Below are 15,214 nucleotides of genomic sequence, written 5' to 3'. Positions count from 1 at the left end.
TTCCTAAATGGACCAAATAAGGATCCAAGTCCTCTTTCAGGGATAGGGACAGTGTGAACGTAAAGAGAACTGGGTTTCCCATTCGTCGTCATCCGACGTAACGTCTCTGTTCCCTACTCAGGGAACGAGGGTTACATCCGTAACCAAGACGTAGGCCTACTTGGTTCACCTCTTGGTCCACTGAAAGAAGAGTTTGGTTCTTTTAAAGAGGACTCAAGTGTGAAAACACCCTAACTACTGATATGCTGGGATTATGTGTTTATGGAGTACTGTATATTAAAAAATAGGTTTTAATTTTTTTTTAATCATATTGTAAACCATTTTTTTTATATTATTGATTTAAAAATGTAAAATTATTTATTTATATATAGGCTATGTGTGTGTGTGTGTTTATAATATATTATTAAAATGTAATGATTTATCTGTAATCTTTAATTTAATTTTTTTTTTTAATGTATCTTATTCTTTATTAAACTTTTTAATTGGGAAGAAAATGACGGAATGTGCCTGTAGTAGGCCTAGCATGTTGTTTTAATATGGTAAACTTGCCCCTTTCGACCTTTAAATGGTGTGTTTGCCTCTTAATTTCAAACATAGGAATACAGGAGCTGCAGAAAGCGATTATTGCGGGGGAAATATGATGCAATGATCGCTTTCTGCACTTTTTCTAATGCGCTGTCTCTATGACAACAACCACTACACACAGCTGTCATCAGTAGGCTATATAATGTAGAGGACAAAAGCGCGCGCGCGCGAACACACAGTACACACAAAGCCTGAGGCAGGGGACGAATTTAAATTTCCTTTCTTTGAATTGAATACCCAGCATCCTGTGAGTCATTAACACCCGTTTGTCTCGTAGCAGAAATGAAAGGTGAGTAAACAGCCTCGTTTAGTAGCTAATCTAGCAGTAAAACGGCAGAAACGGCTCCTGAGGGAGCAGCTAGGCCTAATTCATATTCCTGTTCCGATGGTTCAGACTTGCGAAGGTGAATGATGTGCAGGACAGGTGGAAAAAAACATAATAGGAAAGAAAGTGAGAGAGCTTGAACTGACTTTGGTCTTGAAGTAAAGCCCTTTAATTAATATCTCCCCATCCCGCAGAGTGCCGTGTGGACGGATAATAGTTAGAAGAATAAATCAATATCTCCTTCAGCTTAACTTTGCAATGGATGAATCCAGCCTCAGTAAAATGTGCAAACATTAACGATACGACTTAAAGGGATAGTTCTTCCAAAAATGAAAATTCTGTCATCATTTACTCATCCTCTAGCTGTTCCAAATTTTCATTTTTGGGTGAAGAACTATCGCTTTAATGAAAATCAAACCGGTCACTTAAGTGGAAGTCCTTAACAAAATCAAACAACATTCAAAATGTAACTGGAAAATGATTCTAGATAGAACTCGTATTTACAAGTAAAAAAGAAAATTCAGTTGTACTAAATAATGAAAGGTGCAAACTTCGTTTTATCGATTAAGATTCGTTTAGACTGAAAGGTAGGCTACACTAATAAAATTAAAAAGTGTAGCCTAATAAAAAAATATAAAAATATACCATGCTTATTTGGCAATAGACGCATTGGTAATACCATGCTTTTCTTTTTCGACAGAGTCATTACTATTTCTTTATTTACATAATACAATAGGCCTATCACTATACAAGCACCATGGTAGTGTCTTGTAGTGCCTTGTCGTGTCGTGTCCCCCCCCCTTGAGTCTGATGAATCTTGACATTGTCATCCTGGAATATAACCATGATGCGTCTTCCTACATGCTTGTTTAAGAAATGAAAAGCTATAGCCTAGTGTTAGAAGAACTGTTGCCAAACAACAAGCTAGAAACATAATAATCACTGCAATAATGATCCAATAGACTTAAGCATTTGCCTATTTAAATCCAAACAGCGACCTTTTTTTCCTTTGTTTTTGGCCAGGCAGTGTATTTCAGTGCAATAAAACCCTTGAGCATCTCCCCTTGCCTTTTGGCATCCTTATGTAACTGAACTCCAATCCCTATCTCCTAAATCTGTAGCAGGCAAGCGACACTAACTCATTTCTAATTTCACAAGGTGTCCAGATCGTGCTCGCTGAGTTGGCCCGACAGAGCTCATTTCCATAATTGCACAGTAAATGCAAAAGCTCGGTGACAATGGTATGAAAAGAAATGCACCTCGAAACCTGCATCAGTTCATCCATGGGAAAACAACCTTTTGAGATGACTATCTTTACGCCCTAAGAATAATGCAATCAAGTTGAGGCCAGCAGAGAAATCTAAATCTCCATTTCAGCTACAAAACATCTAACAAACAAGACATTTAGATCTTTTTATTTTGCTTGAGATACATAGGTTCCCCTATGTTCATTTAATAGAACCTTATTGTAAAGCATTAACAGTTTAAAGGATATTGTTTAATTTCTCAATTCACAAACTACATCAATCGTAGGCTAATACTGAAGAAATATCCACCAATCAGGGAAGCATTTTGAATTGATTTGGTCTTCTCACACTTTCAAACTACTCTGCAAAAAATGATATGATCAATGAGTTGTGACATATGTTTTTACATTGCTTTAACTCATCAAAATAAGTTAAGCAATTTTTTTATACAAGATTCAACTCATTTTTTTAAGCCAGTATAATGTAATTTAAGTTGAATTGACTTAAACATCCAAGTTGATTGTAGGCAACTTGAAAAATGTAAGGCAGCAACTTTTTTTTTACAGTGATACTTGCATATTTTGCAGTCGTGACCTTAAGGGCAATACATAGCCTAATGATAAAATACAATTTAGAATATTAATATTTTAAAATACATTTTTAAATATTTTAATGTAGAATATTAAATTTCAAAATTTAAGAATAAGTATTATTTTAAAATATATTATACTTATAATCAATTGAAGTGAATACATTTGACAAAATACATTTTATAAATAAATATAAAAATTAATTATATTGTTTGTTTTTTAATCTATAATTTTACTGACTGTAAAAATGTAATTATTATTTTTTTTAAATATATTTAAATATTTTGAAAATATTGTTTTATACCTATAATCATTGACTGTCAATACATTTGACAAAACACAAAATATTTAATATTGCATTTTAAATATTTTATATTTATTTTATATTTATGTAGGCTACTTTTGACTTAATAAAATACATTTTATTTTTGTATATTGTTTTTATACTTAAAATCAATGACTTTTAGTCTTTAAAAGTTTTTGACTTGATTACATAATTTTTAATGCTTCATGGAATGCGTAGTTTATTCCCCATAAACACGTACATAGTCTATTTTAATTTTTTGTATGTTTTAATTATTTTTGCTCCAAATCAAATGTCACAGGGCTTGTTGGTTGGTTCAATGCTTAAAACTCTTTATTGAAATTTGTTTAAAACCATGGAGAAAATAAATGAGAACAATACTTAGAACCAAGGTCGCTGAAAAAGTGAGTGGTCACTGATACGCTCTATTGCAGCAACAAAGAATTCAGTCTCATTTCATTGGCTTTAATTTAAGAAACACTCCCCAAGGTCAGGTCACAAGGCCGGCATAACGATGTAAAAAAATTATCTGTGAAGGACTTCACAATATTTCTTTCAATTCCCTCGATCTGTGTGAGATAAATGAGCTCTCTTGTGCCTATACAGTTTGTCACTGGGACAACCCTTTAGGCCACTCACAGATCAGCTGATTAAATATGTATTCCATGCTGGGTTTTGTTCCCGATGGGTTTTGGACTGATGTGACATGCTTTGATTTGTCAGACGCTGTGGGGAGATATGGCACAGTAGTGTCCTGTCCTTCACAGTTTGTGACTGTGTGTGTAGAGATGATATTTCACAAAGATCTGAAGCCTGTGTGCCTCAAACAGAGATTGTGATATTTGACTTTGATCACATGGAAATTGATTCTGAACAAGACATTTACCTAAAAATTCACTTAAATTAACCCCATCTCTAAACTTCTTATGTCACAGTTTGCAAAGCAAGTTATTTATCAACAGGCTACTAACCTTGAAATGCAAAGTTATTTCAATCTTGTTGCAGTAATTAGCCTAACCCTTAAGCCCATACCTCGGGTCCTTAGTGACCCGGGACGTCACTTAGTGTTCCTCAATCAATTCATTATAAACAATATAAGTGTACTAAGTGTACTTAAGAGTACACTGGCCCTGTCCCAAATGGCACCCACTCACGGTCTTCCTATGAGTCTGTACTTTCGTGACGTAAGGCCGCTTTGACGGGGGCGCCCGAGAGCACCCTTCTGAAAACTAAAATGAAGAATGGGGCGCCTTACATTTTTAAATCATTATGCGTTTATAATCTTCGGTTGTGCTTTAAAGGACACTTTCTTCAATGTGTTGATTAAATACTAAAGCATACTGTATGTTAAAGTATAGGCTACTGGATTATAATTAACTCTTATGTCATTTGATATTAGCCTGGGAAAACCCAGACAACTTCCGGCAAATTTAGATTTGCTCTGAAAGTTAGTCTGGCAAAGAACTCATTCAAGCCCATTTCCAATCCGTCGAAATCGAGGCACCAATCAGAAACGTTGGGGCGGGCTTTACACGATGACGACAGCGCTGGGATTTTGAAGCAGATTTTGTAGCCTACATTACAAAGATGGATGCCGCCGCCGAACATCACTCGTTCGAATCAGCTATCGCGTCTGTTTTAAGCGATTTGAACGTTTCCTTTTAGTTAAAAACCGAGCACAGAAAAAAACACTCGGAGATTCTCCGCCGCTCTGCATACGTCATCTCCTTCATCGCTCTGGGGTGCGTTTCCCGAAAGCATCGTTAGCCAACTATGGTCGCAAGTTCCGTCGTTACCAATGGAGTTCAATGGGATTTGCGACCAACTTGCGACCATAGTTGGCTAACGATGCTTTCGGGAAACGCACCCCTGATTGGGTTTTAGGTCTATCCGCGACGTCCGTTGGTGACGCCCCTCTGGAAATGATTTGTCTATGACGCTTTGCCAGACCATAACTCAGTTACACCTGAGAATGTGTAACTGAGTTTTAACCAGGCTAATTTGATATTACATTTAGGGCCAGATTTACTAAACAGGGCAAATTAGCGTGGCTCAAGCTGTTAGTAAATCTGTAAATTTTCATCTAATTGCAATGAACATTACATTAATTTAACACTTAAGTATTTTCAAATATATTATTTCCATAAGTATTCCTTTTTTTTGGCACACATGGACACAAAAGGGCATTGTTTCCTGAGAATCGCCCTGCCTCGGATTAGAGCTGAGGGTCTCATTCCAGTTTTTGGCTTGATTCATTACAATCTGGCATCGGCAATTAAACATGATAAACCAAATTCTTATTCAGTTTCGACTTAAAGGTGTGTGCCAAGACAATGAGCGCTGCGCATGCAGAAAATTAATTATGAAGTCAATCATGGAAAATTAGCAAGCTAAGTCCCAAGACACCAGACTGTTATAAATCAGATCCAGCTTTTGATCATGGATGTTGATTAGTCAATACAGAATTATGGGTATGTTAAAGAACATCTTTACCTTCCTTTTCCGCATTATGTATTTCAAAGCTCTTTATCTCTATTCGCTAAACAGAACAGTTTCAAAGGCCTTATTGCATCAAAACGTGTACAGACGTGCTTTATAACTTTCAGCATGTCACAAACAAACTTGATTCCATCTGTTTCAAAGGCAGAATAATGAGTTTCAGAGCGATGAGGGGTAGACGGTGTCTCTGGTGTGCGCTTGCATCTGTTGTGAAAAACATGAGTTTCCTGCTTGGCTGAGCTTTGTGGATAACAGGTGGACTGTATTTCACCTAAGCGAATGCGGAAAGAGAGAGACCGAGATTATCATGGGTTGGGAGATGCTGGGAAAGAGAGAGAGAGAGAGAGAGAGAGAGAGAGAGAGAGAGAGAGAGAGAGAGAGAGAGAGAGAGAGAGAGAGAGAGAGAGAGAGAGAGAGAGAGAGAGAGAGAGAGAGAGAGAGAGAGAAAGAGATAGGGGGAAAAAGGATTGTAAACAAGACAAGCGGATGGAGTGTCATTTGTTTCACTTCATAGCAACTTTGTCTAAGATGTTGATCCTATAAATCCCTGAAATAAGAAAAAATAAGTCAATAGTTTTAAAATGAACGTCCATCGCATTACTCAAATAATTCTGGAAGAATTTGATGAGAAATTCTGAGTTCCAGCTTTACATTTAAACAAAATATGCCGAAAAAGAAAATAAATGTTTCACAATATATTTCCAGCTTTGATACATCAGGCTTTAATGGTCATTTATGGATCGAAACAAAAATGTATTTCATCATATTTATAATGTTTGAAGAAATTATTTTATTCTTAAAGAAATTCACCAACATTTTTTGCTTTGTGGATGTGAAACTAGTTTCAATTCCAACTAAGGATGAAAATAAGGTTATAAATAAATATTAAAAATAAAATATAAATGTATAAATACATAATACATTTGTATAATAAATCATATTAACATAATATGTACATTAACATAATTTGGTAATTAAAAAATGTGGTTGCAAGAACATTAGTATGTAGTAGCAAGTAAGCAGAAGTTGCGTAAATCCACAATATATTCGTTTTGACGTCAGTGACAATATAAAGTATATTCTATCTTGCCTTTACTTTATGAGAATCAGCAAAGATATCCCAGTAAAAAGACATCCATCGTGACCAGTGTTGTAATGCATTACCAAGTAAGTTGAAAAAGTAAAGTAAGGGATTACTTTTACATTAATGTAATCTAATTTAAGTTATTTCCGATTTATTTGCGTTAAATATAGACTTATAGAACAATTCTATATTAACCAATTGAACATCAAAATTTAACATCTAATTTTAAAATGTAATGTAACCTTCTCCCTTTAAATACTTTTCAAGAATAGTCATTTGAAGAATAATTTATGCAATTTTAAAGTGTCTATTTGAAAGAATTAAAAGAGCAGTTTCATACTGTTCAACTTATAGGCTGATTTAGAAAGTAATTACTAATAAGTATTGCAATACTTTTTAGAGAGAGTAATTAGTACAGTAATCTAATGAAACTTTTGAAGATGTATTTAGTAGCTATAATAACTTCTTCTTTTTTTTTTTACCCAACATTGATTGTGACATGGAGGCAGGCATTTTGGAAATAATATACTTATTTAACTTAGTGAAGAACATGTAATAATCCATAAAGGGGACAGAAGAGACTATATACAAAAGACTGTATCAAATACATACAGCTATTTTATAGGGTTAACCTGTTAACTGTCACCCCCCTTTTTTTGAATTGACATGAAAATGCACATTTCGAACATAAATGGTTGTAATTCAAGAATGCTTTGGAATATAGACGTAAGATTGGTCTTGTTTTAAAGAAGACATTTGGCAGATTTATGTAGAAGTGAAATAAATTAAGAAAGTGAAACAGAAAAAAAGTTATAGAAGTTTGATTTTATGGAAATGTACAATGTAAAAAAAATAATTATTCATATTTTATATAAAATATATATTTTTAAAACCTGGGCTACTCTAAAACTGCAGAAAAATCAAAGCCAAAAATCTGAACAAGTTGTGTTTCAAATTTTAGGTTGATATCTCAAAAAATGAGCTTTCAGTAAGATTTTGTTTGGGCGCAGTACCAAACTTTTTCACTAGGTCACAACCAGACTCCATTACTGCCCATATAAGGGCGCCTCCATTTCCATATGTGTTTTGAGTGATACGAACCATTATTTCCACAATTTTCATACAATTTATGAAGTAGAGATCCTATTCAGAAGTAGTATGGGAAGTTTGGCAGATTTTGATATGAATTCAACCTCTAATAAACACATACAAAGAACACGCATGTGCGTCATAGCTCGCTGCCACATCACAAATGGTGAATTTATTATTTTTTTCTTTATATTTAAAACATTTTCAGACCTTTTTTTCTAAAATAATTGAATGGATGCTATCTCTTGAACTCTTGGCATGAAAACAAACTAGGTTTCTACAATTTTTTCATGATTTTTCATGTTCATTGCTATTTCAAAATAAAGGTCTGAACACGCCTTAGGAGTAAGAAAATATTCTTGTTGCAAATTGATAAATTACGGCTCCTCTGTAATTTATTTTGAAAATCAATCACCAAATATGGAAACTAGAGATTGTAAGCTTTCAAATGATATATAGTTTGTCAATATTACTTAAGGTTTTAACTAAGATATTATTGTTTTAAAAATATAATGGCAAATGTCCCACCTGTGGGACGGTGACAGTTAAGTTAACATAGCCAAGCTCAAAGTAGCTTCACTAACATCTCTAGTAGAAACAATTGAGATACAAAAAAAGATCTAATTTGATATGCCAGTGGTTCCAGAGAGATGATCACCATGATCTGATGTAAGAACGCTGATCGTGTCTTGGTTGATCTTACAGCATCATTGAATACAAAACCGATGAGCCTCACGGGAACAGAAACCAATTAGCAGCACATCCCATTCAGGCCTGTTGCTCGGTTACGCACCCTCTCTGCATGTTAATGTGGCTCCTCATCTACCTGTTCCTCACGCAAGAGCTCTTGTGGATAAAACAGAAAGGAGATGAGAAGATTGTGCTGACAGCAAATTTGTACGCCAAAACACATTAACGTAAGAGGCCGCTTAGCATTCGAGAGAGTGAGAGGGTGTCGTAAGGGAGTTAAATATGAAATTGTAGGTCTGTTTCCTCACTGTTTTCCGGAGGAACCTCAAAGGAACTCCCCGAGGAGGTCTTGGTCTCCATAGCGAACAAAGAACGCTAGATGTTCTGGAGCAGCTGGAGTTAGATTAACCCTGAGGATTACGTCCCCTTGGCATCAGAAAAGTTCTCAAGTATTCAGCTTGAAATGTTTGTAGGAACCAAAATCCTCCACTATATGCACAATTTTGCTTTATTCTGAGGAAAGAATGTGAAATATAGGGCTAATGAAGATCACAGAGTTAAAGTTTTGGGATTCAAATGCATGTTGCATGTAATACCATCCTTTTTTTTCTTTTGACATTAAATACAACTAGAAGGAACAAAAAAAGGTAAAGACCAACTGGTTTGATTAAAACTTGTCTGAAAGTCCACAAAAGAGTTTCTTACTCCAAAAGACGATGTATAGGATGTAGGAGTAGCGTAAGCTTTGATGCCTCTCGCGGTTCAAACAAACAGGGCTGGGCAACAAACTCAAGCTCCTCCAACATTTATCTTTAAAAATTCTCATTTTAGACTTCTAATTCGTGACTGGTGTTTTGTTTTGCTCCATCATCTGCGATTCCGCGTTCGTCAATGTGTCATACGTCAGGTCAAAGGTTACTCTTTCACCATAAATCGACGCGTATGTCCGTCAGCCAGAAGCTAGTTATTTTAGCCTCCGCAGAGCCGTGTGGATTACTTTTATCATGGATGGATGCACTTTGATGGACTTAAAAATAGGGCTGGGTAAAAAATATCGATTTCTCGATATTAATCGATTCTCATTTTTACGAACCGATATCGATTCTTAAATCTCAAGAATCGATTAGTCATCCTGTTTTCATTTGATGAATGAATAGAACATTGTAGCGCGCATCCCATCCAATAAATCGCAATAATCTTCGTGCTTTGTTACTATTGATACTAAATAAAGTCTCAAATTTCAAATTACGTCCATTTTCTTACGAAATTCAAAAACATAAATTCCGTTTTGGCGCTGTGGCGTGAGATCGCTCTGGCTCAGCTCAAGAGAAGCAGCAGCGCGGAGCGCACATGATCTCCTCTTCTGCCTTAATAATACCAGTTACAGCGCAAAATAAACATGAATGAACGTCTGAAAGTGTGTTAAAAGATAGAGTACAACTTCTATCGAAATCCGGATCATGTCACTTGGAATCGCTCAATCAGTGTTTCAACCGTGGAAAGACGTCAGTAAAACAACTTGTAAACAATGTCATGCAACGTCACTGTGGTGAGCAGGACGGCCGAGGGACGTGAGAGAACGTAGCGAGGCCGGTGGTGTGATTGCTAATGAGTAGGGGTGGGGGAAAAAATCGATTCTTAGATGCATCGCGATGCGGATGTGGACGATTCTGAATCGATTCACAATTGTCAAAAATCGATTTTCAAAAAAAAAAAAAAAATTTTGATATATATTTATAATAACATAATATTGACGGAACGCGAAAGACGGAACTCTGAAGCGCGGAAGTGCAGTGGCCGGACCGTCTGTGGCGTGCACATAACAGACGCGGACGCGATGGCTGAGGGCCAAATCCAAACACCCTCCTCGTTAAAAGCTGACGTGTGGAAATATTTTGGCTTCTGAAGTTGAAGGGGGAAAGGAGCTGGACAAGAGCCACACTAGTTGTAAGCTTTGTAGAGTAAAACTAAAATATTTCGGAAACAAGACACATATGAGAAGCCATATGACACGTTTCCAGCCAGAGGAGGAAAAACACTCGGCTGTAACGTTACCGGTCGTTGTTATATTATTAATTTACTACAAATATGCTGCTGCTAGTTCAGACACACATGTATTTTCCTGTTGGTTCTTTGCAATGTTAATAAAATATATTGTACGTTAATTCTTTATGGGTCATTACTTTGTACTTTTAAAGCAAAGTATTTATAGTCACACACACACAAAAAAAAGATTCTGATAATCGATTTAGCATCGAATCGCAGCCCTCTGAATCGTAATCGAATCGAATCGTGAGGTGCCTAGAGATTCCCACCCCTACTAATGAGCAGCACCTGTGAAGCACACCGGTCTCGCATCTCTCACGGAGGAGCGGAAGCATAAAGGGGGAGCGACGGAGTGGATGAGCGAGAGAGGAACAGGCCTGCTTTTGTTTGTGTTTTGTTTTATTTTATTTTGGTAGCCAGCAGTCGTCCGTGAGGGGCTGCTGGCAGGTAGTTATATTTTATTTTGGGTAGCCAGGAGTTCCGTGAGGGACTGTTGGCAGGTATTGTGTTTATTTCATTTAAATAAAGTTTTATTTTGATTGTCCGCCGGTTCCCGCCTCCTTCTTCCCTGAACATTGCTACACTGGTGCCGAAACCCGGGAGGAGGGAGGAACGCGCTGTCAGAGAGTCCTCGCCGCTGTGGGGAATCCGCGGTGCCATCGAGCATGGTGCGTGAGTCGCCGGACTCGCAGCCATGGACGCTCGAGGCGGTGCGCTGGAGTGAGTTGCCGGGGGGACGGTCGAGCTCGCTGCCGGCCGCCTGGGAGTTGGAGGGGCGGCTGCCGTCCGGGAGGGAGCGGGGGAGTCACCGCTGCTCGCCGTGAGCCGGAGCCTGCTGCCGTCCACCAGAAAAGGGGAGGAGCAGGGAGCGGGGGACTCCTACCGTCTGCCCTAGAGCCCAAGGAGCTGTCGCCGTCCACCGGGCGGCGGAGGAGCGTCGAGCCATCCACCGAGGGCTACCCAGCGTCATCGCCAGGCACCGCGGAGGAGATCGCCCAGCTGGTGGGGGACCAGTTGACAGCGCGTTGTGGGAACCGGACCAAGTTTTTTTTTTTCCTCTCTCCCCTCTCTCGATCTGTCGCTCCTCATGCTTCCGTCTCCGTTTCCCTCGGCTTGTCGATCCATACCCCCAGGGATCGCCGCCGCCGGGGGGGGGGGAGTAGGCACAGTCTCGGGTGTACCCCCCGGCCTGTGAGGGGTGATGGGGGTATGTGGTGAGCAGGACGGCCGAGGGACGTGAGAGAACGTCGCGAGGCCGGTGGTGCGATTGCTAATGAGCAACACCTGTGAAGCACACCGGTCTCGCATCTCTCACGGAGGAGCGGAAGCATAAAGGGGGAGCGACGGAGTGGATGAGCGAGAGAGGAACAGGCCTGCTTTTGTTTGTGCTTTGTGTTATTTTATTTTGGTAGCCAGCAGTCTTCCGTGAGGGGCTGCTGGCAGGTAGCTATATTTTATTTTGGGTAGCCAGGAGTTCCGTGAGGGACTGTTGGCAGGTATTGTGTTTATTTCATTTAAATAAAGTTTTATTTTGATTGTCCGCCGGTTCCCGCCTCCTTCTTCCCTGAACCTTGCTGCAGTCACATTTACCTCAGAAAAACCATATGTGACCATAAACTCGTTAGTCAGCTAGAAAAATTAACTCAAAAGAGGAGCATTTTGCTAAATATATGCACCATATTACATATTCATTATAATTTTTAATATTATTCGATGTTGAATGTTTGAATAAATCTGGCAAGTTTTTATGACAGCCACCATTTAAATGTTTATATTTCATATAACTTTATTATTATAAAAATAAGTAAAAGTGTCATTTAAGTGTTTGTATAGCTACAAATCAGTTAATTTTTACCTTCAATATTATAGTAGGCTAATATAATATAATAATACAACTGATTCCCATAGTTTACAGCATTAATGCATAACCAAGTAAGTTGAAAAAGTAAAGTAAGGGATTACTTTTACATTAATGTAATTTAATTTGTTATTTCCGTTTTATTTGCGTTAAATACCATATAGAGTATAGACTATAGAACAATTCTATATTAAGCAATTGAACATCAAAATTTAACATCTAATTTTAAAATGTAATGTAACCTTCTCCCTTTAAATACTTTGGTCATTTCAAGAATAATTTGTGTCTATTTGAACTAAAGTGTCTATTTGAAATAATTATAAAAAAAAACATATGTGACCATAAACTCGTTAGTCAGCGAGAAAAATATTCAATATTATAGTAGGCTAATATAATATAATAATACAACTGATTCCCATAGTTTACAGCATTAGTTAAGAGATTTGTTTTCCTTGAGAAAATTTGCCATGTATTGTAGCCTACCTGATATCCAAAATAATCAATATTGAATCGAATCGAAATCGAATCGAATTGCAAGCTTGTGAATCGAAATCGAATCTAGAAATTTGTGTCAATACCCAGCCCTACTTAAAAACATAAGCGGCCGTTCACTGCCATTATAAAGCTTGGAAGAGCCAGGACATTTTTTAATATAACTCCGGTTGCATGAGAGCATGAGAACAGTGTCAATGCATGAGTCTCACGCTGAATAGAGTGAGAGTTGGGAGCCCTAATAGATGCATAGACAGGCAGACAGACAAAGTGTCTGTGTGTGTGTGTTGTCCTATTCTCCTGTTCTCTGTCCTCCTGCCGGAGCAGCTGTCGAAGTGGACAGGAAGGACTAAAGGGCAAGGACCTGTTTGAGCTCATTTATAACAAGGTGCAACCTCAGCGTCCTCTGGTTTAAAACATTGCCTCATTACTTCACTTCCTGTAGGAGCCAATACCTCCTGTGAGGAACGGATAATAAATACCCGTGAAATACTGTGCCATGCCATTTTTAAGGTATGAGAGGCTGCGCTACAGTATCTCACAAAAGTGAGTACACCCCTTACATTTCAGCAACCATTTTAGTATATCTTCTCAAGGGACAATACTATAGAAATGAAACGTGGATATATTTTAGAGTAGTCAATGTGCTTCTTGTTTAACAGTATATATTTACTGTCCTCTGAAAATAACTCAACATACAGCCATTATTGTCAAAATAGCTGGCAACAAAAGTGAGTACACCCTAAGTGAACATGTGGCCAAAGTGTCAATATTTTGTGTGAGCACCATTGTGCACCATCTAGCACTGCCTTAATCCTCCTGGGCATGGGGTTCACCAGAGCGGGACAGGTTGTTGCTGGGATCCTCTTCCACTTCTCCATAATGACATCACGGAGCTGCTGGATGTTAGACACACAGTGCTTCTCCACCTTCTGCTTGAGGCGGTGTGTTTGGGGTCGCTATCATGCCGTTCGGCCCAGTTTCTGAAGGGAGGGCATCATGTTCTGCTTCAGAATGTCACAGTACATGTTGGAAACCATGTTTCCCTCAATAAAGCTCAACTCCCCAGTACCAACAGCACTCATGCAGCCCCAGACCATGATGCTACCACCACCATACTTGACTGTAGGCAATTTTACCAATTTTATTGGTACTCCTCACCAGGGCTTCGCCACACATGCTGGACAGCCAAACAAGTTTATCGTAGTCTCATCAGGCCACAGGACATGCTTCCAGCAAGTCATGCTCTTGGACAGGTTGCTTTCAGCAAACTGTTTGCGGGCTTTCTTGTGAGCCAGCTTCAGAAGAGGCTTCCTTCTGGGACGACGGCCATGCAAACCGACTTGTTGCAGTGTGCGGCGTATGGTCTGAGCACTGACAAGCTGACCGTCCGCTTCTGCGACCTCTAAAGCGATGCTGGCAACACTCATGCGTCTGTTTTTTGAAGCCAGCGTCTACACCTGACACACAGCACGAGGACTCTTCTTTGGTTGACCCTTGTGAGGCCTGTTCCAAGTGGAACCCATCTTGGAAAACCTCTGTATGACCCTGGGCTGTACTGGACAGTAAATCTATACTGCTAAACAAGCAGCACATTGACTATTCTAAAATATATCCAAGTTTAATTTCTATGGTATTGTCCCTTGAGAAGATATTCTAAAATGGTTGCTGAAATGTGAGGGGTGTACTCACAATTATTCAATAAAACATGTTAGCATGTTGCTGGAACTCAAAACATAACCACACATATTGGGTAGTTTCTCACAACTTTTCCCCCTCACTAAACTCATTGCAATACATTCTTGGATTGTGTTTTTCTACCAAAACGAGGGAACTCAGAAAGCAACATAATATCGTTGATTTCTCTTTTTTCAACATTCTTCATGTCAGGATACCTATGATCCCTTTAAATGCTGTCTAGGTAGGCAGCATGCTAGGTTTAACTAAGGAAGTTGCGCTCTTCTTTGAGGTCCATTTGAATGTGAAGCAGGCTTTGATCTGGATTTAATTGTTCGGCCACAATAAACCAGTTCCCTTTGTAAGACCCACATACTCCTTCCTGAGCCCTTTCCTTCCTCTTGGAGGACTGTCAGAATGGCAGGAACTCGCTATTTTGTTTTCTTCTCTAAATCCTTTTTTTGCATTGACATTCTTTCACACTCATTTTATTTTTCTCAGACAGCCTGAATCCAGTCGAGTTAAAGCCTTCGCGCCGACATAGTGTGAGAAACTACTTTGTAAAGCAATTCACTAAAAACATGTCAGAAATGACAGAACTAATTGACATTATAAACATTAAGCTGGATAAAAATAAAGAAAAATAGGGATGAAACTAATTGACATTTTTTACACAAATTGTATTTTATACTAACCCCTACTGATGTGGATTCAAAAGTTTTTGTTCG

At 38.4% G+C, this 15,214-nt stretch overlaps 1 protein-coding gene across 1 annotated transcript in view; it reads left to right on the top strand.

Moving 5' to 3' along the window:
* The first annotated feature begins 816 nt into the window (after positions 1–816).
* The window catches only part of aox6 (aldehyde oxidase 6), an 88,091-nt gene continuing 73,693 nt past the window's right edge, over positions 817–15,214 (top strand). Inside the window, exon 1 of the mRNA XM_056256628.1 lies at positions 817–874. The gene's annotated coding sequence lies outside the window, so the exon portion shown is untranslated. The remainder of the gene's footprint in view (positions 875–15,214) is intronic.

The sequence above is a fragment of the Rhinichthys klamathensis genome, unplaced genomic scaffold (genome assembly GCF_029890125.1).
Source record: "Rhinichthys klamathensis goyatoka isolate OS25496 unplaced genomic scaffold, OSU_Roscu_1.1 h1tg000127l_1, whole genome shotgun sequence".
Taxonomy (NCBI): domain Eukaryota; kingdom Metazoa; phylum Chordata; class Actinopteri; order Cypriniformes; family Leuciscidae; genus Rhinichthys; species Rhinichthys klamathensis.
Note: the sequence above shows the minus strand (reverse complement) of the source record. Positions and strands in the feature narration are given on the sequence as shown.